The sequence below is a fragment of the Schistocerca gregaria genome, chromosome 3, assembly GCF_023897955.1.
Source record: "Schistocerca gregaria isolate iqSchGreg1 chromosome 3, iqSchGreg1.2, whole genome shotgun sequence".
NCBI classification, from domain to species: Eukaryota; Metazoa; Arthropoda; class Insecta; order Orthoptera; family Acrididae; genus Schistocerca; species Schistocerca gregaria.
Window position 1 is genome coordinate 571,037,437 of NC_064922.1, and position 25,596 is coordinate 571,063,032.

Below are 25,596 nucleotides of genomic sequence, written 5' to 3' on the forward strand. Positions count from 1 at the left end.
ATAGACTTCGTAACGGACGTCGGGAGTGAAGTTGCGCAACATGCAGCCTACTGAGTACGGTTTGAGTCGTATCACGACGTCCTGCAGCTGCATAAATACATTATTCAACATGGTGGCGTTGCTGTCAGGGTTCCTCCGAGCCATAATCCACAGGTAGCGGTCATCTAGTGCAGTAGTGGGGTGCATGAGCGAGGCATGTCATCGACAGTTTCTGTCTGTCTGTGGCTCCACCATGTCCGAACATCGCTTTGGTTCACTCCGAGACGCCTGGACACTTCCCTTTTGAGAGCCCTTCCTGGCACAAAGTAACAATGTGGACGCGATAGAAGCTCGGTACTGACAAGGTTGAACTACAGACAACGCGAGCCGTGTACATCCTTCCTCTGGAATAACTGGAAATGGTTGGCTATCGGACCCTCTACGTCTAATTGGCACTGCTCATGTGTTGTTGTTTATATCTTTTGGCGGGCCTAGTGACATCCTTAAACAGTCAAAGGGACTGTGTATCTGGTACGATATCCACAAGCAACGTCTATCTTCAGGAGTTCGGGGAACCAGGGTGATATAAAACTTTTTTGATGTGTGTACATTTTAGAATAAAATATGGCTACAGGTCCGTTGGAAGCCAGAGAACGGCAGCGTTAAAATGTCGATATCTGATAACGAGACCGTATGGCGATTTTAATTTTGGATTATTTTATGTTCTGGTGCATGAGGTTTGGGAGTAAAACATCAATCAACCAAATCTCTTCGATATAACTCTTAATAATTGTCTAGAAAATCGACTTTAAAATTTTCTGAGTCTTTGTAAAATCCTAACGAAGGGACATTAATTCAATGAGCCGCTTAGCTCTGTGGTAGATTGCTCGCCTGCGAAGTGGGTATTTAAGGTTTCATTCCCAACTCTGGTAAATTTTTAAACAGAGGTGCGTTTTCTACTAGCATTTCCGTGAAGTTTAAGACACATTAGAGATGAGAAAATCTAATTTACAAATTTTAAATTTAACAGTCTTTATTATTTCCATAAAAATCGTTAATTAAGAGTTTATATTTGCAATGGGCACAGGTTTATAAAGTGCAATATTTAATTAGAAATAAGATGTTCATTTCTCATAAAACGTATCATGAGATATGTGTTAACTTACATATATTTGATGAATTTTCATTTAAATGACGTAGGTATTCAAACTGAGTGAAGAAAAAACAAAAAAGTGCTCACTGGAATAAAACTCGAACCAGTGATCCAGAGATTACTAGTCTCTAGCATTAGCGAGTTTTCAGCTTTTCTATGTATTTTACACTTCACGGAAATGTTCGTAGAACATGCATCTCTGTTTAAAAATTTGAATCGCATACGAATCGATCCCAGAGCTCCCACATGGCAGGCGAGCATTCTACCACTGAACGACGCTGCTTATCGAACAATGGACCTTACTTCATGATTTTAAGCAATCCTCAAAGTCGATTTTCCCGCAAATTTTTGAGAGATGCATCGAATTGCTTTGGGGATTGGTATTTGGGTTCTCAACTTCACACACTATAAGCATGAAACAAAACGAAAATCCGAGTCTCGTGTGCTCCTCTTATGAGACAGAAATCACAGTACGATCAAGGAACCTTCTGCCTCTAGTGGCGATTCAGGGAAAAGTGCTGATGTCGGCTGGTTGCCAATGAGTGTGACTTGACGCGAACGTATAGACCTATCGCCATTCATATATCACCATTTATAACGAAATAAAAGATAATTACTACACGCACGTTCTCAATAAATAGTTGACTAGAGTAAAATTTGGACAAGTCGTATGATCCAAACAAATCTACTTGTGATTATTAATAATCAAAATTGATGCCAAACGCATACAATAGATGTAATACTAGGTGGGGAAACAGCATAATTGCCCTTGATAAAAAACTGTATAGCTGTGGACATCAGAGATGACGCAAGGGAAAACTTCTCTCCCATCTGTTCACATGTAGATTGAAGGAATTAGCAAAGTATCTTGCTGCCCGCACCGCCACACAATAGCTATCTCCTATATCAGTACGTTTTTAACAGGAAAGTAAAGGCAGAGAACATGTGCCGAATATTTTCATGCAGTTACAAATGGTTCAAATGGCTCTGAGCATTATGGGTTGGTTCAACTGACGCTGAGCACTATGGGACTTAACTTCTGAGGTCATCAGTCCCCTAGAACTTAGAACTACTTAAACCTTACTAACCTAAGGACATCACAAACATCCATGCCCGAGGCAGGATTCGAACATGCGACCTTAAAAGCAGCGCGGCTTTGTACTGAAACGCCTACAAACGCTCGGACACGATGGCCTGCACATGCAGTTACAGTATACCAACGAAGCAACTACATGGACTGACTGCTATGCAGCACAGTGTGGTCCCTTTCTACCAATGTGAAGATGTTCAACTTCTCTACATCTGTCCACCTAGACCATCCAGTACAGAAGTGTTTCACATTTGAACTACACTCCTGGAAATGGAAAAAAGAACACATTGACACCGGTGTGTCAGACCCACCATACTTGCTCCGGACACTGCTAGAGGGCTGTACAAGCAATGATCACACGCACGGCACAGCGTACACACCAGGAACCGCGGTGTTGGCCGTCGAATGGCGCTAGCTGCGCAGCATTTGTGCACCGCCACCGTCAGTGTCAGACAGTTTGCCGTGGCATACGGAGCTCCATCGCAGTCTTCAACACTGGTAGCATGCCGCGACAGGGTGGACGTGAACCGTATGTGCAGTTGACGGACTTTGAGCGAGGGCGTATAGTGGGCATGCGGGAGGCCGGGTGGACGTACCGCCGAATTGCTCAACACGTGGGGCGTGAGGTCTCCACAGTACATCGATGTTGTCGCCAGTGGTCGGCGGAAGGTGCACGTGCCCGTCGACCTGGGACCAGACCGCAGCGACGCACGGATGCACGTAAAGACCGTAGGTTCCTACACAGTGCCGTAGGGGACCGCACCGCCACTTCCCAGCAAATTAGGGACACTGTTGCTCCTGGGGTATCGGCGAGGACCATTCGCAACCGTCTCCATGAAGCTGGGCTACGGTCCCGCACACCGTTATGCCGTCTTCCGCTCATGCCCCAACATCGTGCAGCCCGCCCCCAGTGGTGTCGCGACAGGCGTAAATGGAGGGACGAATGGAGACGTGTCGTCTTCAGCGATGAGAGTCGCTTCTGCCTTGGTGCCAATGATGGTCGTATGCATGTTTGGCGCCGTGCAGGTGAGCGCCACAATCAGGACTGCATACGACCGAGGCACATAGGGTCAACATCCGGCATCATGGTGTGGGGAGCGATCTCCTACACTGGCCGTACACCTCTGGTGATCGTCGAGGGGACACTGAATAGTGCACGGTACATCCAAACCGTCATCGAACCCATCGTTCTACCATTCCTAGACCGGCAAGGGAACTTGCTGTTCCAACAGGACAATGCACGTCCGCACGTATCCCGTGCAACCCAACGTGCTCTAGAAGGTGTAAGTCAACTACCCTGGCCAGCAAGATCTCCGGATCTGTCCCCCATTGAGCATGTTTGGGACTGGATGAAGCGTCGTCTCACGCGGTCTCCACGTCCAGCACGAACGCTGGTCCAACTGAGGCGCCAGGTGGAAATGGCATGACAAGCCGTTCCACAGGACTACATCCAGCATCTCTACGATCGTCTCCATGGGAGACTAGCAGCCTGCATTGATGCGAAAGGTGGATATACACTGTACTAGTGCCGACATTGTGCATGCTCTGTTGCCTGTGTCTATGTGCCTGTGGTTCTGTCAGTGTGATCATGTGATGTATCTGACCCCAGGAATGTGTCAATAAAGTTTCCCGTTCCTGGGACAATGAATTCACGGTGTTCTTATTTCAATTTCCAGGAGTGTATTATAAGAACATTGCATTAGTAAAATGCTAAAACACAGTAGATTTAGGGGTTCTCACCGTCTGAGTCACTGTTATGCTAAGGAAATAGCGCCAACGACCTCAAGAAGTGGGTAATTTCATTCTACGAACCTACGTGCCGATAGCCTATGAGTACAGTGTAGCAAAACAGTCGCAAGCAGTGGAAGATTTTCTGGAACAGTCACGGAACATGGACAATCCACTGGGAACATCTGAGTATGTTTACATACAGTACTGGGTAACTGGGATTGACTTCTAAGATTCATTCATCTCCTGGATGAAGTGGTTTTTTTTATTTCTGATGTGGACTTCAGAACAGTACTACTGGAACGAATATTATCAACCTGGTGACAATTTGTGCACCTGCTGTTTGCGAAAGACCTGAAAGTACAAAAAGAGCTGTTAATGCTAGTCAAATAGATCTCTAGAAGAATTATAATGTAGCGCATACACACCGAAAGATTGCTCTTCACCGTCCAAGATGGCAAGAGACAGAATGACTAGATCCATGGTCGTGGTTATACTAGAAATAAATGTGGGTATCTTTACGAAGCAAAATTAATACCTTTTATTCTCTCAATTTATTTGTTTTCCTTTATTTATTCACCTACGTTGTTTTCAAGTTTATAGGTTTTGAAGCCGAATTGCTCGAAGTCTAGACACAAGGATGCTTGAATCAGTGTGCATCAGCAACACTTCATTACCTATAGAGAGCATCAGAAAACCGCTCTGAGATAAAATCATAATGGGGAATGTGATCAAGGTGTAAGAGCATTTCAGCAATAAGAAAAAAGTCTTTCCCATACAATTCATTCATTTATGTATCAACAAGCGTTAGTTCAAATGGTTCAAATGGCTCAGAGCACTATGGGACATAACTTCTGAGGTCATCAGTCCCCTAGAGCTTAGAACTACTTAAACCTAACTAACGTAAGGACATCACACACATCCATGCCCGAGGCAGGATTCCAACCTGCGGTCCCTGACTGTAGCTCCTAGAACCGCTCGGCCACCCTAGCCGGCAACAAGCGTTAGTACACCTCAATGAAAAAGTCTTACCAAAATACAGTTAAGATAACATCAGATAACTATTGATTGGAACTTCTTATTCTAGAAGAGGTGCAGACATCTAAAATTGTATGAAGGCACGCTCTAAGATCGGCAACACTGCAATAGTCTGTCATTGGCAAACCTTCTTGTCAGTACCACTTCATAACACCATGCCAGCTAGCCCACTTAGGTGTTGACTGCTACTTCTACATTTCTTTCATTTCGTCGATGAACTTCTTTTGTATTTCTGATGTGGACTTTAGAACAGAGACTACTGGAACGAATATTATAAACCTGGTGACAACTTTGTGACGTCCAGCAGACTATCTGGCAGGTAAAATATGAATAGCAGTGATATCGTGGAGGTGCCTTTCTAGAGAGAATAGTGACTGATGAAATCTTTACCGAATCGGTACCTGATCCAGGAAATTCATTTGGAGCGAACTGGTCTGGTCTGACCTGAGCACTACCCTAAGTACGACTCGATGCTAAGATATAGCTGGACGTACTGTCGATTGTTTGTATTGCAGAAGAGAGTAGGCCAGTGAAACCTGTGTCCTCTAGCAGCACTTCTCTGGTCTCTTGGTAAACATCTCTTCCAGAAAATTGTCCCCTGTGTGTTAAACATCTCTGAAGCTCTGATGTCATGTTGGTTGTGACACTGCAGGCGTTAAGCTTCGGCAAAGCTTACTGTGTGACAATTTGTGCAATGAAGAAGCACTTACAAGCAAGTAAGAGAAAAACCCACTGGAGCCAAACAAGTCCCCAAAGTCGCAACCAAAATCCCAAGGTATCATAAATATGCCCACAAACAAACCCCAAAAAGAGACACACACAAATTTTGGATTTTTGCCTTTGATAATAGATGTTCTCACGGAAATAAATTTAAAACGATTACTGTCCCACTGATTTCCGATCAAAGTCTTTGGGAGATTTCCCTTGATTATCAAGCAAATACTAGGAACTGTTAACCCCTCACAATTAATTCCAGTTTAGACCACCTCTGCACCACTCCAAATCAACTGAGATATCTGGCAAAATAGAACAATATTCCAAAACATCCTACCCAACTCTTGTGAGTAGAGAATGAAATATACGTAAAACATACACTGATGAGCCAAAACATTATGAATATTGTCCACTGCGAGTCTGAACACCACTGTGTGGCACTGTGGGCTCGTGAAGTGGACCAGAGACAAATGTGAATCTTTCTAATGCCGATGTCGGTCGCAAAAGGGAAAATCCACTGACAAAATGATGGAGAAACCATGTGCAGATGACACAGTGCTGGACATCAACACTTCATCACTGAGGTTGGAGACGTGCCCAATCCTTAAACCAGGATAGGAGGCAATCTGTGGCAGATTTGATAGTAGCGCACAACGCCAGGGCAAGCATATGTGTTTCAGAGAACACAGCTCAGCACACATTGTTGAACATGAGTTCTGCAGTAGATAACCTCTAAGTGCTCTATATTCAGTCAAGGATATCACCAGCTGCGATTGTGTTGGGTACACGATGATCGAGATTGGATCATGGATCGATGTAAACATGTCGCCTGGTTAGATGAATTAAGTTTCTTGTTATGCTAGTTCGATGATCATGTGTGGGTAGACACTTAGGCAAGTGAATGGCAGCTCAAAACATGTACTTTGTCATGGATGCAAGTCAGTCAGAGTAGTGTGATGCTATGGGGGGACGTTCACCAGAGCTTTCTTGTGACCTGTGGTAGTAATCAAAGGATCGTCCTACAATGATTTGAGGAGCATGACATGAACTCTCGTTGACAACTTTGCCTCAAAATTCCTCAGATATGAACAAAATGGAACACCTTTTGACCATTTAATCTTCTAGCTCTGCACGCAAAACGCTCCAGCTTGTAATTTTCCGGAACTGCCTAATTTGGTCGTAGACATCCGATGTCACATACCTCCAGCAACCTATCAGGGACATTTCTCATCCATGCCACCCCAAATAGCAGCTGCAGTGATTCCCAAAATATGGACCAACACCCTAGTAAACAGATGGTCATAATGTTTGGTCTTACGATTACGCATACGTACTCCACCCGAACAGGCCATGAAGGTCCAACGGTTCCGAACGGCCGCCGTGTCATCCGCAGCCCACAGGTGTCCTAGATGAGGCTATGGAGGGGCATGTGGTCAGTACACCGCTCTCCCTGCAATATGTCAGTTTACGATACCTGAGCCACTACTTCTCAATCAAGAAGCTCCTCAGTTTGCCAACATCGCCCGGCAGACCGGATGGTCACCCATCCAAGTGCTAGCCCAGCCCAGCAGCGCTTAACTTCGGTGATCTGATGGGAACCGGTTTTACCACTGCGGCAAGGCCGTTGCCATTATGCATACATGGTTAGCCAGAACGCCACTGACAAACTTTCAGAGATTATTCAAGGATATCTTCTGGATATATTGGTGCAAGAGATGTACGGAGTCTGGCTGCATGTTATAAATAATGTTATTAGGATTTAGTCACAGTTCACAACAGTGAAGAAGCCTGTTATTATGCCGTCACCAAACCATGAAACACGAAACATTACGTAATGCAAGCCCCTCAGACAGATGCAAAAGTACAATGTTATGGTTGCCATCGTTACGGAAACAAGTCAGCATGGCGTCGTCGTGCCGCTCTTCCACTGCATTCAGTGAATCATAAACTAGGTGCATATCGGCCTACGCTTCATAAGTAAACCTGTCTATAGTACTGCTGTGTATCACTGTTAACACAAGACTACTACCTCTGGAAAAGAGAACACTAGACAGAACCGAGTAATGCAGAATGCTAACTTGAGGGCGGCACGTTAAAGAGAACGTTACTACTGTCAACAGCAAGTGCCTTAAGCGAACGGAAAGGAAACACAAAATTTTCGTTCCAGTACAAGAGGACTGGTACAAGAAACCAAATGAAACGCAAAAACTCTGTAACGAACCCCTTATACCAAAATACTCAGAAGGCATTCCTCAACAAGTTGGAAAAGTTTGTCAGTGGAGTTTAGATTTGCCCTGCATATACAAGGTATAGACAATAACTATCTAGAACGTATCACAGTGGTACAAGGGAAGTAGATACGAGCTATTTAATATGGGGTATTTGCGGTCTACCAATCCAGGAAAAAATTTCAAACTGGCCTACAAAAGCCACTTAACGTACAGCGCATGCACGCCACGCAAAATTTTCAAAATCCTCCCATTGTCATACGCCACCTGAGTAATCGACCATTTCGTTATTATTATTAATTTAAACTTCCTGGCGAGGTAATGAAAAATATGACATTATTAAACGTAATACAAAAAATAATTTCGTTTACAATTAGATACAAACTTGCTCGCTCTGAGAAGCACAATAGTTGCGCAGTAACGAGACAGAAAAACAAAACGACATAACTGTCTATTTTATGTTGATAAAATTCACAATGTTTTGAGGTAAATTTACGCAACCGTCACATAAAGTACGAGCGTCTGCAACCTACCAGTGCCGTCATTGCCGGATATCGCTGCCATAGACGGTGGCACGGATTCTCTGAAAGATAGTGGTTCGTATCACTGCGTTTCACATGGAATTCATATTCCATAGTACCATCACGTTTATTCTCCATTCAGAAACGGAAGTCACTGGTTCCCCTTAGTCCTCGTTGTAAATCTAATATTAGTATTAATATACACTGACGGGAAAAAATACACCAGAAATTAATTAATGTAAAAAAAAACACACTCAGTCTTCAGGATACGAGTGGCCTACCGGGACCATCCTCGGTGGAGAATGCGGATAGGAGGGGCGTGGAGTCGGCACACCGCTCTCCCGGTCGTAAGATGGTATTTTTGACCGAAGACGCTACTATTCGCTCGAGTAGCTCCTCAATTGGCATCACGAGGTTGAGTGTACCACGAAAAATGGCAACAGCGCATGGCGGCCTGGATGGTCGCCCATCCAAGTGCTGACTACGCCCGACAGCACTTAACTTCGGTGATCTCACGGGAACCGGTGTATCCACTGCGGCAAGACCAAGTAATGAAACTTCTGGAATGCATTGGCTTGGTAACATAGCTTAGTGATTAACACTGCAAGATCACAGGTTAATGTATGAGCGAGATAACCCATTGCAAATGTGAAATGCTGGTACAGTAATAACAGGTGTTGCCGCCAGAAGCATGCAAACTTGTTTGCATTGTGTGTACAGGTGCTGGAAGTCAGTTTGTGGAGCGCAGTTATGTACCTGTTGCATCTGGACGGTCGATACAGGGACCCTCAGTGCTGTTTATGGATGCCGCTGGTGTTGTCGTCCGATGATATCCCACATATGCTGGAGTGGAGACGGATCTAGTGATTGAGCAGGCCAAGGAAACATGCTGACACTCTGTAGAGCATGATGGGTTGTAACAGCGGTATGTGGGCGAGCGTTATCCTGTTGGAAAATACCCCCTGAAATGCTGTACTTGAACGGGAGCACAACATGCCAAATAACCAGATTGAGGTACAGAATTGCAATCAGGATGCGTGGGATAACCAGGAGAGTGTTCCTGCTGTTAAACGAAATCGCAACCCAGACCATAACTCAAGTGTGTCTGGCACACAGACAGGTTGGTCACGGCCCTCAAGTGGCCTCCTCCTAACGAACGGACAACCATCACCAGCGCCGTGGCAGAACCAGATTTCATCATAAAACCCAACAGGCCTCCCCCTGCCCTCCAGTGAGCTATACGACTGGTATGATATTTTAATAGCGTTCATCTTTCAGATGTAGAAACATGCCTACCAACTTTTAATTTATGTTGAACAACACCTCCTTGGTGTTCCGATTTTTTTTCATCGGTGTAGTTTACATTTTAATCGAAGGGTTTGTTCAAAAGATCGCTGACACCTGAGAAATTGATGCAGTTACTTACAGGATAAGATCTTATTCTATCGCCAAGTCCCGAAAATGTTTTCACCTACCACAGAAAATACTGACAATTTGATTAAGTATGTTCAATAATGATATACTGAAGAGGCGTAGTCAAAGAAAAAGTATATCAAGAAAACTAACTATCACAGTTCGCCAGCAAGAGACTACAGGGGAAGCACAATCTGAGTCTGCCTTTTTTACTGGATTTTTTGGACGTAAAGCTGCTTTTTACCGCGCAAAAGAGCTTAATCGCTTGGTGCGATCTGAGTGTTACGCAGACCTTCTGTGCAAAGGCAAAACAAGCTGCAGAGACTAGGTCGTCACCTGACCCGGCTATCGCCACCTGTTACGCCATCGTAATGTATAGGCAACAGGTCCTAGAGCGGCCCTACGCCAACAGTCCCTGTGCCAGAACGGTAGCGCATCTCCTGAGCTGGGCTCAGTAACTGGGCTGCGCGGCGAAACGTGTGTACGCAGTCACGTCCTCGTCGCTGTAGGGAGAGACATGAAGATATCTGATAACAACATCTAATATAAGCTTTAATGGCAAAAGTGACTGCTGACAACCATATGTACAATTTGAGTGGATTAAGTGATAGTTAAAACCACCCGCATTTCATATGTAATAGTTGATACTGTTTTTAACGAATTACATCTGTGAGGGTGGTGTTGGAAGAAGCAAACCGAATCGTCCAGTGGAGAACATTACTTCAGTAGAGAAGACAGTAGATGTTTAAGACAAATGACATTGTTTTTCTAAATTCTTTATGAAACTTCGAAGTCAGTACCAGTTTGTAAACACCTACCTGTATTGTTAAATTTACCTACATTTGTTTTCTTGATTTGTGTATGGATAAAGAGCTACTTCTACTAGGAAGACTGATGAAATGAAATGATTCACTGGCATTGCTGGGCAAGATATTTCTTTCACAAATTCAGTCATTCTTCACGAATTAATATTTTATGGGTACTTACGAAGGCAGAAATTCTTGCAGCCAGAAAATACTACGAAATAATCAATATTTATTTTTTAACCAATGAAAATATCTTTAAATTTCATAGAGTCTGAGTGCATTTATGAAAATCATTTATTATGACGGAATGTGGAACAATGTAATATTTACGTATTTTTGGGCGTCTCTTTCTCAACAGTGAAAGCCAGAATTCAAATAGGTTCTACCATTTTAGTCTGTTACTGTTGTACCAAACTGCTGTAGGTTAATATTCTAAACAGAGAAAATCTACGAAAGATGATAGTTAGCCATTTAGGTTTCCATTCGGAGTTCTCAATCGTTTTTTAACTATAAGGGGAGACCGGAAAGTCTCTGTTCGAAGGCCTTACAGTCCGGAATCTGTATGCGAATCACGCAAAATCATAATGACCACTGAGGCAGACATCTTAGCGATGCCCAAGGTTGAAGATACACGTTTGGTAAAACCCCATGTTCTGCAGCGTGAAGAAGCCCGTAACTGCCTGCTGCATGCCCTCGTCCGACTGCAGTCTGCAACACTTCAAGGTTCAAGGTCTTTTTTAAGGAACCAAAGGCACTATAATACCTGGGAAGAGATCAGGACCATACTGCGGGTGCTCGGGTGTCCCCCACTTGCTGGTAATGGATGAGGCTGGCTTCCCAGGTCGGCAGGCGTCTTATGTCGAGCCGCGACCAGCTCAGAACATGCCGCACCATTCCACGATTGTGATTTTCAACAGATATGGCGGCCCATACATACTCTTTATTCTCCGATGGATGCCTATCGGTGTTTGTCCTTTGGCAGCCAAGAAAAGAATAACTGCACATTAGCTCTTTTCGACGTATTTGGTAATAACGTCTCCATAGTTCACGTTTCCATAATTACCGCACGCACTTTGGAATGGCACAAAGGCATCCCTTGTCTACATGTCGGTGTTCATATACCCGCATCGAAGTCGCGAAATTTTGGCATATCCGCAGCAGCAACACCCTGAAATGGGTGACCGCCTCTTATACATATGCAGAAGGTATCCATAACAGTTGTACAGGAAATCGAGTAACGAAATATCGTGTATGCAAACGACTTTGTGCCTCTGTATTTCAGAATAATCTATCCGCCTTGAAATTTCGTTGCAACATTAAAGCCACGATGCGTGAACTCGGTTTAACATAGAGCGACCGCATTAAAATGAAGCTCAAATGCAATTCAAAGAGGGAAAACCAAGTAGCGAAGTTTGTGCTTCAAATTGAATTGCACTGAGTTCAGGAAAACTAATACAACCGATGACTGAAAAAAAAACGAAGTATCCATTGTGGTAATAATTAGCTAAGATGCGGAACAAACAATGGAAACAGTAAAGTACATGTACATAGAAACCCAAAAATAATCGTGCTCGATCTTCTGATCTCCTCGGAAAACATCTGCGTGTCAGTTAGGAATGGATCAAGATGCGGCAACATGAAGAGCGGCTTACTCCTAAAAGGACTTCTATGGGCACCATAAGATGTGGATTACATTCCTGTCGAAAGCTACGGACAATAAACTTCGACAGCATTTCAAGCAAGCTCTATAAATTCAGATCACGAGGTCCTGATAGAAACTTAACTCGTGAAATCGTTTGCTAGAGAAAGTATTCATCTACAGCAATAGCTCTGCGCGGTCTGCCGTTCCTTTAATACAAAATTACTGTACCATACCACATAAAAAATATCCGCACACTTATTAGTGGCCGGACGGAGTGGCCAAGCGGTTCTAGGCACTTCAGTATGGAACCGCGCGACCGCAACGGTCGCAGGTTCGAATCCTGCCTCGGGCATGGATGTGTGTGGTGTCCTTAGGTTAGTTAGCTTTAAGTAGTTCTAAGTTCTAGGGGACTGATGACAACAGCAGAGCCATTTGAACTTATTAGTGGGCACTAAAAAATGGCATATATAAATAGCGGAGCGCAGGCACCAACAGGCAGAAGCCAATAGGGACCAGATTGGATCTGAGGATGGACGTGGTCTGTGGAAGTCTGTCTAGCTCGTAGGAGTCATCCATTCGCCGCCAGATGTCAACTTCAGCTCTGGAGGTCGGCCCGAGTTCGGTCGGCACCATGGTTACCTAACTACAGCGAGAACTTCCAGCAGGACCGGCCGCAGCGCGGTCTCGGTCACAGGCGCCGCCGGGGACTGACATCTGGACTTCGTGACAACCCGGCCCCACATCGCGTGGTCCGTCCATGACAGGACCTCGCGGACATCGCGACTGACGGTTTCCCAGCCGCTGGTGCAGCAGGTGACAGCAGCTGACCTCACGGCGACGAGTTCATCTCAACCACAGGGCATCCTGGAATCAGCGGAGCACTGGTGGCCTGAGGCTCCCGAGTGCGATCAGCGGCGCGCGTTGCGCGCATTGTCGGAGAATCTACGCAGCAGGAGCCAGGCAGAGGAATCCGCAGCGCTGGGCAGCGACGACGAGGGAGAAATTTTAAGGAAAGTTCAATAAATAATTGTAAAACTCCACACCATCTCAGTCTTTGACGCAGCCACCGTGTCTGCTGCTAACAAGTGGTGCAGAAGGCGTAACAATACTCTCAAAAGTGTTCAATTGGGATTTTGGGTAGGCCAGTGCAGTTCAATTTTACTCTCCACAAATTTCCAAACAAGTGCTGCTTTATGGCAGGATACTTAGTCATGCTTTTACAAACAATTATCGTGTCTGAAATGTTACACTCCGTATTCAGTACAAAGATAGAAAGCGTTCTCATCCTCCCGCATTCGGCGTTTTGTTTGGCTCAATAAGGGGACCACAGCCTAACAACTAAAAGCCCTCGCATACCGTTTCACCACCTCCTGCATACTTCACTGTTGGCTCTACACACGATGGCAGGCAACGTTCTCCAGGCGTTCGCCAAACTCAGACTCTAGCATCGGATTGCAACATGGTATAGCGTGACTCGTTTCCTGTCGTCCACTGTCCGATGGCTTCGCTCTATTTAGAGTACCTCGAGCGTCGCTTAGTACTGACAGCAGAAATGTGTAGCTTACGAGAAGCTGACGGACCATAGTGTCCCATTCTTTTTAAGTCTCTACGCACGGTCAGTGTGCTAGATGGACACTTTGAAACTCACCAGTCATATAATGCAATTTCTTACAACCGCCCTCCCCAATAGCTAAGGGTCTCTGTCAATGCATGCTAACTGCTTTGTTTTGATTTAGCTGTGGTTGCTCCTTCGCACACTCCAGAATTGAGCAGCTGTAGAAGAGCTCAAATGTCACCGACAGATTTCTTATTCAGGTAATAACTAATGCTTAGTCCACGTTCATCGTCACTGAGCTCGACCCATTCTACTGTTGCTGCCCTCTACTGACAGCACAGTTCCTCCCTCCTCCATTTATACTGATGGGTCCGCCTCTCGTCACATCTATTGATGAATTCCGTATTACATATGGGTGATCACGTGGTGTATACCGCCATGGAGGACCTATGCGGTCATAGACTGTGTGGGAATTAAAAGAGACAACAACGACCACAGACACATACACTTGTGAAAAATGCGTATTTACGGATGGTTGACAGATTAGAGCGTGCCCTGGCTTAGCACTAAATGAAAACGTGACTGACCTTCTACTGACAGCTCATAAATACGCGACGAACTGTAATAGCCACAACATGTTACAGCTTTTAAGTGGACATTTTTTGCACAAAAACGACATTTTTAAATTTATAAATTTTCTATCAAATTTTATTCCGTCTCCACTCGAGTTGTACGATTTTACTTTGTTTCTTATACACCTTCAAACCCGTGGCTGCTTTTAGAGTTAATCGCCATGGTGGTCTCACCGACCTGTATATTTTTCAGCTGCATTTTTTCATATATACATTTAAACAAAATTCAGCGCATGCTTCATCGGCCACAGCCCCGTTGGTGGGTTGTTTCACCATCCAGGATTTTTCTTATGACGCTGTCTAACCTCCTTCATAGTGCACTTATGTTTATGATTTAATTGTTGTTGGTGAACTTTCTAAGCGTCAATTGATAGAATAATATTCAAATAAAACGTGTAGGCTAAGTCATTTTCCCACTGCTCTGCTTAGCTGTTTGCTCTTTCTGGTTAGTGCAACATTAATATTGTAAGAGGAAAAATGTTGCCAATTGTATGTGTATTGTTCATTACTGCCAATTCCGCAACATATTTACAAAAGCGAAGGCGATGTTCTTTGACCTGACTACTATGACACGAAATTTTCATTTAGTATATGTACATCAAAACATAGGCCCTGGAAAAATTAAGTCTTTTCAGATTATGGTTTTTCTTAGGGGACCTGTCAAGTGACATAAAAATATAGGATTAAGTTAAGAACACGTACACGTAAAGAAACAACAGATATAAGAAAAGGACATAACGTATGGTAAAGAACATAGTCCTAAATGTGTTTGTCACGGCCCTCACACATACACGTATAGGTAGTGTAAAACGATTCAGGAATTTATGGACGACTAGATACTCACTCTTTTGGTAGGGTCGTATGTTGCAGAGAGAGCATTATACGAGGATAGGGTATTATGTCCTTGTTAACATTTCAGCTGTTACATTTTTAAGAAGTAAATTTTGCATCGCAGATGTTTCTCGCCGCACGAGACTCTACTTCCACAACTAGAGTAACTGCAAAAGTTAACCATGCTTCTGGAGTTTACTTCTTTCATGTGATATGTATTGCCAGTTGAGAAGCCAGATTGGAAAGCGAAAACCATCTTTTGATCTCTGATGTTATTTCTGCGAATTACTCCGCCATCTGGAGATAATTGTTTCTTCAGTTCATTTCTCATCATGTCTTACTAATAGTTTCTTAAGGATAGCAACAACAGCCGTTATCGATTTTATGCAGTAAATGTTTATCAGTAACTCACTATCTCCGTCAGTTTTGTAGTTTAGCTACTCTGAGATCCTTACCGAATGTATTCCAGTCATGTTATGGGTCTTTTTCCCAATCGAGATCTAATGGAGAAACTTTATGCGGTGATTCGCTCCCGAAGTTTTCGGAAGCAGCCTTACAAGTCGAGCAATGTGTAGGTGGATATGTGCTCGTGCTAAATGGTACGGATTGTAGATTGTGTCGTTTGTGTAGAACTTGTGATACTATCATCAGTAGTTAGACTAAGCCCGAACGTATATAGCTATGCTGTGTTATATGAATGTTCATGACCCAATAACCAATTTGTAAGCACTATCTGACTACGAAGTAAGTAAAAGAGTTACTCAGAGCAGCAGACACTTAGAGAAAAACCTCGCAACGTTATATGTATACGCATATACATTGCTTGTGTAACTCAACATCAAATGGTATGTAATCACCAATCAGTCTTAAATGCGTCTCAGAATAAGAGGTTGTAAATACTGTTAGCTTGTTGCTAAACATGGTGATATAGTGCGATTTTCCTTGAATGTAATCGCAGTAATTTAATCTGAAAATGGTCTACCACTGAAAGTACATCAGAGTATTAACTGATTACTCATTTGTTTTCCGGTCGAAATGTTCACAAACTATTTCATGATATGAAGACCTCACTATCGTCTTCTGCATAAATTATTCAATGTAAAGATCATTATAAGTATCTGCTGCACTAAATCTTCATCACGGTGCAATCGAATAGACTCACATGTAGAGGCCTACATACAGAGGGAGGAAATTTATTACGAATTCGTGGGAGAGACTGCATATGACTGAATTACGATCAAAGAAATGACAAAGGGACATGTTGGCAACAAAAGTGTCCAAGATGGCATCACATAATGTGTGCTTCAAGATTTCAAAAATAAATAAATGAAATAAATAAATGGCTAAGAGAGTTTACATATATGACTGTAAAGCTGAACTGTTACTCTTTGTGAAACTCAAAATAATCAAACAATAGATAACCACAACGTGGGCATCACAATACACGTGTACATGAATCGAATTTCTAGCAACCACAGAAACATATTCCTATACATCTCTTCAAGTAATGCGTTAAGTAATTTGAAATGAAGAGGGAAAGATGAAACTCAGGGAAAAGCGTTAGATTGAATGACTACGACACGGTCTTGTTATCGCCTACCAACTCGTGAAAAGTATGACAGTCAAATGAAAACGACACACATAGAAAAAATGTAATTAAACTGTTAATTATGTAAAAGCAAAACCCGTAACCGTTCATACATTTATTCCACTGTGAGACAGGGGCTCAGTGCATTCATGGAAAAATATTTTCGGTTGCCTACGGAACTACGACTGCACCCAGGCGTGCTCCTCTATGTGCGAAGCAAATGTGTGAATGTCTTCCTTCAGGGCTCCATAAATATGAAAACAGCTTTGGGAGGGATCGGAACTGTATGGAATGTGTGTAAGTGCTTCCTAGCGAAACGTCTAAAGCATGTTCGAAACAAACTTGGCAACATGTGGGCTCGTAGATTTGCTTCGGACGAAGAGGTATACGCCTGGATACAATCATGGTTCCGTTGCAAACGTAAACACTTTTTCATAAAGGTATTAACCGACTTTTCTCACAGAGGGATACATCTGTTAATAGTTACGGCGATTATTTTTTAAATAACAAACAGTTTACTTAATTTTTCATGGGTATCGTTTTCACTTCACTGTCCCTTTTAACTAACCTACAATACCACATGACTAAATACCAGACCACGGTCACAACTGATCACTAACGCAACATGAAAAATGATATGGTTTAAATGTGAAAATACCAAAATCTCATCACTGAAATGTCGTATATCAACAACCGTTGCAGATAACTGTAACTGTGTCACCATATCTGCAGCTGCATTTGCCACCTGCGATCGGCTTGCACTTCATGGCTGCTGCGTCCAGAACACAAGTGGGAATTTAAACAGAATCGACGACATGGGTCCAAGTCAATCACTTTCAAACTTATAATGCCTTATTGGCTGTAGCGGAGCGGAGTCTGCCAAACATCAACGCTCAACTACAGCAGTGATTCAGAAAATGTGGATCATAGAGCTTGCATTACTTATTGATACCGATTACATAATGTATGTAAAAGTGATTTCGTGATCTAAGGAAAACGAAACTGCTAATGAAATGCAAGTTCTGTTTAATACGTGACTTTCAAACTACACAGTCTTGAGGGTAAGATGTACAACTTATTTCTCCCAAGACAAAGAAGCCCACAAACTGCAATACGGTTAACGTTACATAAACGGAAAGAAGATCTAGTACTGCGCAAAATCACGTTCTGTTCGACTGCACGCGTCCGGCAGAGCTGATGGTCTTCTGAATTCTGTGGCAATGGAAGCTTATTATTCACGTTTTGGTGTAGTAATAAGATTTTATCACGTCACTGATATTCTCCGTGAATGTGAGGAAGAAACGGAGTACCTCTTGAATGGCAGAGACAATCTACCGACCACAGAATGTGGATTAAGAGTAAACCAAAGGATGAAGAAACTGCTGAAGTGCACCTCAAATGCGAGTAACTATGAATGTGACTCAAAGTACTCAAAGTAGGGGACCACGTAACAAACGACGTGAAGAAATGCTACTACTTTGGTAGCAAAATAACGGATGACAGACGAATGAAGGAAGGCGAAATAAGTAGGCTGCCACTTGCTATTTCAGTTGAATGATCACAAAATTTACTCACGATATCCTCTAAGTTTCTCTCATGCTCTCTGGCAGTACAGCTTAAGAGGCGGAGAGTCTATAATAACTCCATATTACGAGTTTATCCACCTCTGAGGTATATCTTCACTCAGGTTATTTCAAGTTCGAATAACATCACTAGATACCATAGTTTTTTTTACAAAGATTAATACACCGCCAACGTTGGAGACGGAACTATCCTTAGGACATACAGGAAGGTCAGAAACAGTGTGAAAATTTGTGACGGCGTTGCAGGGTAGATTCTGCTGTGAAATACTTGTTATGAAAAAGATTCGATACGTTGCGCCGTTTCCATGTTAATCAGCGTTTAGGTTAGCCAGTCAGGCCGTTGCGCCTCAATTCAGGCTGCCAGACTGACAGAATGAGTGTCAGTTTTTCCCATAAAGTAGGTAATAGCGCACGAGACTGCTCAGCCTTTGGCTTGGGTTCGATGCTTAATACAGTCCCACGTCCAGTTTTTGTATCGCTCTCTTGTTTCGTTTCAGGAAACCGATTGAAGAACAGGTTTGGGGACTTCGTCTCTGGCGGGCCGCTTGAGTTTATGCCCGCACCGTCCTGATGGGCCAACTTCAACGTTAATTAACTCGGAAACGGCGCAACGTATCGAATCTTTTTCATAACAAGTATTTCACAGTAGAATCTACCCTTCAACAGCCTTACAAGCTTTTCATACTGTTTGTGACCATCCTGTATATTCCAGTCTGAATTTGTAGTTTCACTAGTTTTTGTTTCACTCAAGTTTCTCTTCCTAATGTAAGTGCTTGAATTAATATAGGAGGAAAACCAGTGACAAAAAAATTTCAGATGGTACCGAGGATGTTTGTGAAGGACCGCCAAACCTGCCGTGAAAATTGCGTTGAAAGAAGGGAAGTTTCATTACAGATTTTAACAAAGCCTTGTTGAGAAACAAAACCAGTGCGTGGCCAAAAGGGAAGTAAGAAGACGGATTTAAGAAACATGCAGAGAAACCGAAAACAAAATTTTTCCACCTTAAATGACCGAAACCTCGAAAAATTTTAGTCTTGCGTTAAGTTTGTAACATCTGAAACTGAAATTGACAGAGATTACGCTGGACTGAACCCAATCTTCTGAAATGCTTTCATCGCGTAAGATCATAATATGGTCAATTCCTTCGATCAACGTAAGAACGCCGAAAAGAAAATGGTCATTGCGGTGTAGAAAATGAACTTAAATCCCTCAACAGTGAAAATGCATCCGTAGGTGATCATATACCTGTGAGATTTTACGGAGATTCTACAAAAGATATTGACCCCTCAATAGCAGCTGTTTATCGCCCGTAGCTGCGTGTGAAGCGATACGAAAAAGTGCAGGTCATTCTCAGTTTGAAGACGTGTCCGTCATACGGATGAACTTGTTATTGGCCTGTGTATATTGCTGACGTCGGTGTCTTGTAGAATTGCATATTTTAAACTCGAGCATTGTGACCCATTTGGAGAATGAAAGTCTCCTGTTTGCATATATGCATGGAATTCGCAAACGGGTCTGTTGTGTGCCGTGTGGAATACGACCGCTGGATTAGCGGTGAGGATTGCTGTGCCGGCTAGCTAGCCTCTCTGTGCTTTTAGGCGGATTCTCACGTGTCCTGATATCCAAGTCCCGCATTAGTTACGCGACGTGCTAACACTCAGAAAACTTTCGTTTGTTTTCACATGAATAGCACTTCACGCAGACAGCTGTGCTATCTACATTTAGCTGCCGGCCGTGATGGCCGAGCGGTTCTAGGCTCTTCAGTCCGGAACCACTTGGCTGCTACGGTCGCATGTTGGAATCCTGCCTCGGGCATGGATGTGTGTGATGTCCTTAGGTTAGTTAGGTTTAAGTAGTTCTAAGTTCTAGGGGACTGATGACCTCAGATGTTAAGTCCCATAGTACTCAGAGCCATTTGAACCACTTTTTTTACATTTAGCTCCGGGGTGGCGACAGGAAAGTCGTATGGGCCACGTCCATTAATAATTATGCCGACCCAGCGTCGATGTGGGATAGAGTGGTATAAGAAGAAGAATAATATAAAGAGACTGGTATAGGACAGGAAATTGTAGTAGGCTATGTCAAAGGAGTCAAATGAAGCGCTAGCAACCGTAGTGCTGCAACAATGCTGTGTTTCGATCAATACAAGTTTAAAAAATTAATATTTTATCAATATGTATAACTTTTCGTGTAGGCCTACTGCATTTATGAAAGTTCCTAGACAAAAATTAATGAATACGCTTATGGTCATCTGGCAACGGCCTTGCCGCAGTGGCTTCACCGAAGTTGTGCTGTTGGGCGTGGCCAGCATTTGGATGGGTGACCGTCCGGGCGACCATGCGCTGTTGCCATTTTTCGGGGTGCACTCTGCCTCGTGATGCCAATTGAGGAGCTACTCTACCGAACAGTAGCGGCTCCGGTCACAGAAAACCATAACGACCTCGAGAACGGTGTGCTGACCACACTCCCCTCCTAGCCGCATCCTCCGCAGAGGATGACACGGCGGTCGCACGGACCCGATGGGCCTCAAGACGGAGTGCTTTATGGTCATCTAAACGTAGCTGTTCAGTTTGTTATAAAACGCAAAACTGATATTTATTGAAACTGTCTATATGGCTGAGGCTGTTATTTTATGGGAGAATAAAAAAGCGTGATTGATGTTTTATGGCTCCATCACTGTTTTAGAAACGTCAGTTCCATTCTAAATGTAATGAAAATGAGGATCAGTTGATATAAAGAGTAGTACAACCAACTACCAATAGAACAAATGCTATCAGTTTGTATTGGTCACAGACATACATTTATTAATTATTACACAGGAAAAACATCGACCGCAGACGCAAGACGTACTACACACTAGAATGAGATTTTCACTCTGCAGCGTAGTGAGCGCTGATATGAAAATTCCTGGCAGATTAAAACTATGTGCCGGACTGAGACTCGAACTCTGGACACGAGTGTAGTCTCGGTTCGGCACGCAGTTTTAATCTACCAGGAAGTTTCCATTAATGAAATTGTCTGTTACTGTAGTAGTAACATTGTCATAGGATTTCTAGAAGAAGAATTGAGATAGTGGCATTAATACAGTAGTATATTTGTATCGCTGAGAAGAATCGCATCTTGTTTTGAAATAACCAGAGAGGAACTGCAGTTGTAATTGCAAATTAAAAATCTGGAATTTTGTAAACTGCTGATAGATGCAAGTACTAGACAGCTGAAGTGTTATCTTCTAAAGGAACGTAGTAAGGCAGCGCCCACTGTAGAGTTGGAACGCTCTGCCCCTTGAAGAGTCTCTCCATGAGATGCGGTGAGGAGAAGGGAGAGTAGAGTATAAAATGGGTACATCACCGGTGTCGCCCAGAGAGTAATCTGCTCTTTCACAGGAAAAGACCGCTCCATTTGTGATTATCAACTAATGTTCTAGCTTTGACAGACACATACCTTTTTATCAGGTGGTGAAAGAAAAAAAGGGTTTGAGAAGGAAGTGGGATAAGGTGGCGTTTGGCTTAAACTATGTAGGAAAACTATGACAAACCTACATCTAGACTGAAAGACGAAGAAATGAATTCCTATCTTCGAAAATGCGACCACAGTTTCTTAACAACTACGCCAGATTTTTCGATGAAACTAAAAGGCTCTTACATCGTTGGTATTGAGCCTTCTCTTCTTTCGGAATTTACGTATTTCTGTTAATCAGTTTGATACGAATATTTTTATACATAAAGTCTTCATGATTTCACTGTACAATTTTCTCTTAGTTTAAAATATGTCTTGCTGCGCAGAATTTTATTGTTCCACTAACCAATCTTAATTGATTACTGTCTAACATTATTCCTTTTCTTCATGGTAACGAGTATTATAAACAGATGTCTAACAATACTTTCGTTGAAACTGAATTCACCTGTATAGCTGATGTAAAATATTTCGCCTAGGTATTTCGACGAATATTGTAACAGAAGAGTCATTGAGTCCGACCGTCTTGCAGAGGAACTTTGATAGACTCCACATATTACCGGTTGCGATTTTTTCTAGGACGGACTTGCACGCGCTGCACTAATCCTTATGAGGCATATTGTAGAGCTTCTTGACTGAGGATTTGTTGCTTCCAGATAAAAAATCAAACAACGCCTGCGAGAGTAATGCGCCGACTTTTTCAGTCATTAGTATTTCGACTGATTTGATGCAGCCCGCCACGAACATTTTGAGGGCCTGATCACGGAATAACGTAAGCTAAACACACAAATTACCTGTTATTTCGTTACTTTTGCTCTTAAAGCTAGCGATCTTTTACACCACCTCGTATAGGCATGCCAAACATTTTGGTGAGGAAGGCGAAATGAGTGTTATGGGCAGCTAATTCTATCTGAGTCTTCAAAAGAAGAATATATTCACCTTCTTTCTGCTCCGACAGGAACAGATTAATTGGCAGATGAAAGTGGTTCAATGCACGCGATCTGGAGGAGGGTAAAAACCCAAACATTTAAATATGTTGAGGAAGACTACACAGGCCTTGCCGATGCAGACGCAGATGGTAGTGAGATGTCTCATTTTATGTGGTTATCCTACCATACGATGTTTACAAGTTCTCAGTGAGTCTTCTTTAAGGCAGCTAGCATGTTTCTGGACCTACAAATTAATAAAGTACTGAGATCTGAAATCTGGAATGGTCTACTTTTTGTCATTATGCACTATGCGAAATGAAACCGACACTTGCAGTTTTTTTATATAATTCTAACTTCATTATGCGTGAGCTTTATGATTGGTCTGAGATTTCCAGTGCGCGTTGCAGTGTTCAGCTGAATCGGCGCGACGGCACCGGTTTCCTTATATGTCGCGTTTGTGTAGTTGTCAAAAAGAACACATTTATCGAATCTCAAGTACCGTGCTTCTAGAAACAGTATGCTATCCAATATGTAACCAAAGATACAACATAGATCCAGTCAAGTATATAACGTCCATACTCCGATAATACGGAAATCACAATCCAATTATACATAGTTGAACATAACCAATCTTCTCTCCCCGAGTTTTAGATAATACAATTTGGGACAAGTCTTTTACACTACAATAGCTGATACATGTAGCAGTGAAGATAACCCAAACCCTTTCGCATTTAAGTGATTCCACTGAATCAACCAAATGTGAATTTTTTGTGTTGTCTTCGCTGGTACTTAAATCAGCACTTCGAAAGTACAATATCTGTACCTATCTGTTAGTTCCAAAACACAAGGAGTGAACAGTCGTTGTGTTCAATAACGTGTTGTGGATTGTGGTTTATGGAGTACCAAAGAGACACAAGGTTAAATTAAATGAGTAAACTAATGGTGGAATCGATTAAGCTGTGGTATTGAAATAGTGTTAGACTGAGTATTGTTTGAATTAATTGTTACCATATTGTTACTGCAGGTAAACTTAGTGTGTGTGTGAATTCCTATGGGACCAAACTGCTGAGGTCATCGGTCCCTAGACTTACACACTACTTAAACTAACTTATGCTAGGAACAACACACACACACACCCATGCTCGAAGGAGGACTCGAACCTCTGGCGGGAGGGGCCGCGCAGTCACTGACATGGCGCCTCTAACCGCGGGGCCATTCTGCGCGGCGTAAATTTACTAGTCCATAACTTGATTGATGAGTGATTTAATTTTCATGGTACAATGGCAACAAGTACTGTGTTGGACTGTATTACTATTTATCTCGTCCATATTAATCAGGATATCATTTTCTTGACACGTTTGGTCTAGCAGGACGTCAAGTAATGTTCTATCCTAGCCTCAGCAAACAGATATTAAGATGTGGACACATGATATGCATCAGACGGTCTAGAACAAAATGAAAATATTTCGTCGCACTTTTTGAATCCTGTCGCTAAAATACTAAACTGAGTCCAATAGGACACCTTGTTGCAAATTTCGGAAGGAGGTGGTTGTGGAGCTAACGGAAAGGATGAAAGGACACCCCTGAAAAAAAGGCGTTTTCTTCCCTTGCAAGGGTTGACGGGCTATAGTGGATCACGGAGCTGCATCGAATTTAGCACATGTACGTGCCAATGCAAGAAAGAGAAAAATTACCTACTTACACCTTTCTCTCAGCATTATGGTTTTTAAGAAAACCAACGAAGAAAGTTTTTGGGGCCTCTTAACCCTTACTGACTTTTACCTGATCTCAGTGCGATGGGCGATGATGAACGCATCATATTACAGATTTATACTATGATTGGAGTGCTGGTTTTGATTTTGAGGAAAAAAAATTGCGGAATGAATATTTCATGATATAGCGGACGAAAGACAGTTTTGAAACTCATTAGCAAATTTAATTTGATCGCTGGGCCAAGTTCCGTATCCGGAACCTTCATTCTCGCGAGAGATCCTCTTACTGACTTATCTAGACACGACTTACGACCTATCGTTAGATATTCACCCAACCTGGCTTAGTATTAATTAATTTTTTATTAATAATATGATGAATTATAAGCTTCTCGGTGTTTCGTTAGTACACTTTATAAAACAGCTCCACGTTGCATGATCGTGGAAGGAATATCCGATGACCTGAGGTCAATGTTTGCATCTGCTCCAGTATGCTGTTAGGCAGTGGTAACTAATGCAAAATTTTACCAATGTGGTATAACAGTAGAAAAATTAAAAGATTGTGTTTCACTATGTCGTTATGATATGCGTGACTTAGTATTGTTGCGATTTTAGCTGTACCTGATTCACTGAGATCGAGTATATTCTTTATATGTTTATGATTTCGACTATATGTTTTTTGTTAATGCATTAATATATCCTAGATATTTTACTCTCCCTGTAAATCACGCATCACTGTTCGAATAACGTACACGCTAAGCAAGAAAGTGAATTACGAACACCACACACGGGGATCCAATTTTTTCGTACACTTTCATACTAAACTTCCTCGTAATCTCGCTTTTCATTACCACTACCTGTAGCCTTTGACTTACAGGGTTAGTAATCGTAACTGAAGTGGATACGTTAATTTTATGTTCATAAACTGAACTGTTAAATGTGTTTAATTTTTATAATTAATCTTTTAATATTGCCAGGAATTTAGTATAATGAAAAAGAAAGAC

At 42.6% G+C, this 25,596-nt stretch overlaps 1 protein-coding gene and 1 pseudogene across 3 annotated transcripts in view; both read right to left on the reverse strand.

Moving 5' to 3' along the window:
- LOC126354246 (potassium voltage-gated channel protein Shab) overlaps nucleotides 1-25,596 on the reverse strand; it is a 1,056,422-nt gene that overhangs the window by 612,953 nt on the left and 417,873 nt on the right. The gene's annotated exons all lie outside the window — the stretch shown is intronic.
- On the reverse strand, nucleotides 7,214-7,331 carry LOC126357306 (5S ribosomal RNA; annotated as a pseudogene).